General features: G+C 27.6%; 1 protein-coding gene across 1 annotated transcript in view; it reads left to right on the forward strand.

Moving 5' to 3' along the window:
* Window positions 1-2,678, forward strand: part of LOC111711197 (uncharacterized) — a 16,444-nt gene that overhangs the window by 4,807 nt on the left and 8,959 nt on the right. The window lies entirely within an intron of this gene.

Consider the following 2,678-nt stretch of genomic DNA (forward strand, 5'->3'; position numbering starts at 1 on the left):
TATTTGATATTTCATACTAGTTTTGATTTTGTTTTTTAAAATAATATTTAGCTTACAACTTGTTTTCGAACATTCCTGGAAAATATGAAAATGTCGTCTTCATAACCAAAAATCCTCGAAACAGGAATAAATGTTTTTATAAGTAACTCTCAGATCATAACAATTAAAACATATTATGAAAAATCAACTATGTACAAATGTGGCGAAAAATAATCGATGACTATAGGTTGTAATATCTGAATGATTTGTTTGAAATTAAATGGATTTTTTTACGGTTTAAGTCGTATGTTGCATCTTTCCGAATTTGTATGGACACTACGTTCTTAGGTATTAGTCGTTTTTAACAGTTTTCTCCTTATAAACGCAACAGATAGAAGTAAGATTAGAAGCGATCAAAAGCGCTTTTTTATCTCATTAAGCCTATACCCCCTTTCATTTTTCGCGAACACTCCCTTTAAGCAAAAATAAAATGATCGATATTGCATGAATAGATCATGAATATTAGAAACCTTTCAACTTTTCTTGAATTCCCTCCCCCCCTCTTTTTCATTTACATAATTACCCAATTCTTTCCCGCCATAAATTTTTTACAACATTTTCCTAATTTTTTTTCTCCCCCCTACTTAGTTTCCTCCTTTTTCTTCATATCTCTCCCCCTTCATCATTTTAGAAATAATGTAGCACTGAACGCCTCGAATTCCAAGTATTTATGTTTTTGCAAGAAACTGTGATGATGTCTGCCTCTGCAAACAGAATTGAAAATTTGCACACTGAGTCGAGTTGGGCAAACTTTCATTTTAGCCTTTATCTCATTAAACTGGAGTTCACACAAACATTCATAAAACAACTGCAATTTAAAAATTAATTAGTTTGAGAATAATACATGATGACGTCAAGCTAAAGTAAATGAGTAAATAATATGTAAGATTGAATTTTTATATGTTTTCAATCAATTTATTCAAGAGTTATTGACAAGAACAAAAATGTTTTGATTTTTTAAAATATGATCGGAAAATTTCTTATGAATTTCTAATATATGATCGGAGAATTTCTTGTAAATTTCTAATATTCGATCGGAGAATTTCTTGTAAATTTCTAATATTCGATCGGAGAATTTCTTATAAATTTCTAATATTCGATCGGAGAATTTCTTATAAATTTCTAATATATGATCGGAGAATTTCTTTTAGATTTCTAATAGATGATCGGAGAATTTCTTATAAATTTCTAATATATGATCGGAAAATTTCTTATGAATTTCAAATATATGATCGGAGAATTTCTTATAAATTTCTAATATATGATCCGAGAATTTCTTTTCCCAAACTTAATGTCTAAGTAGAATTTACGTTTAATAATTTAACAACAACTGAACTCTGACTACTCAATATTCTTGCAACCTGATATTTGAAATTATGAATTCTGTTTGATAAAAACACTGAAAAGTTTAAATATGACAAATCTAAGGCTTACACCATCAACAACAGATTGCAAAGATTATAAAAATTATATCAGTTCTTTCTTTGTAATTTGTAAATGAAAAATTTGCAATGCACTTTATTTAAAGGTGCAAAGCTGTCTGTGGGTAAAACATGAAAATACTGTTTATACGAGATTCTGATCATTGCTTTAAAATGCATTTTTAAGTATTCAACAGAAGCCATATACAGTTTAATTATAGATGTTAAACCTGTTTTAGATTGAGAAAAATATGACTAAGAAAAAATAAAAATTGAAACAATTGTGCAAAAATAATTCTGAAATGAGACCTTGCAAAGAGGTGTTATTTTTGCAGTGTATGTTGATTTTTACTCATACCTATATAATTCAGGTGTGTTGGCTGGAGGGGGGGNCTATCTATCTACCTATCTATATATTTTTCTAACTATCTATCTATATCTCTATCTATCTATCTATCTATCTATCTATCTATCTATCAATCAATCGAGCTATATCTATTTGTCTGTCTGTCTAGCTTTATTTCTTCTATCGTGTTCCCTCCTTGTGTAAATAGTTATTTCCTAAAATATCGTATTTAAACTATATTCTGCTACCTATCTATCTATCTATCTATCTATCTATCTATATATCTATCTATCTATCTATCTATCTTTCTATCAATTTCTTTGTTTCTTTCCATCTATCTCTAAATATTTCTATCTATCTATCTATCTATTTACTCCTGTAAGTTTATATCTGATGTTAAATATCTATCTATCTGTCTATCAATCCATCTATCGTTTACTGAGCAAACAAACAAAAACAGGGCTTATATATATATATATATATATCTACACACAATTAAATAACCTTTCATAATCATTTTAAAATAAATTTTTCATTTTTTCAAATAATTAAAATTAATTCTTAGAATAATTTTAAATTTTATTGTATTTAGTCACGGTGCGGAATTATTTTATTCAATTCGGCAAATTTTTAATATTAGAAGAATAAAATTAGAAACGTTAAAATCATTCAATTTCAAAATATTTTTATTTTATTTTCCGATATCTCAAAGAGTCTGTTAAACTGTAAGAAAATATTTGCTTGAAATTTAGGAAATTGATTTTAACGACCCTCTTGCAATATCCCCCCCTCTCCCCTCTCTTCGAGCTGTTCTGAATTTTAAAACATATAACCAACAATTCAAGTATTTTAAACAGGGTCATACTTTCATT

This window comes from Eurytemora carolleeae, unplaced genomic scaffold (genome assembly GCF_000591075.1).
Source record: "Eurytemora carolleeae unplaced genomic scaffold, Eaff_2.0 scaffold393, whole genome shotgun sequence".
Lineage (NCBI taxonomy): Eukaryota > Metazoa > Arthropoda > Copepoda > Calanoida > Temoridae > Eurytemora > Eurytemora carolleeae.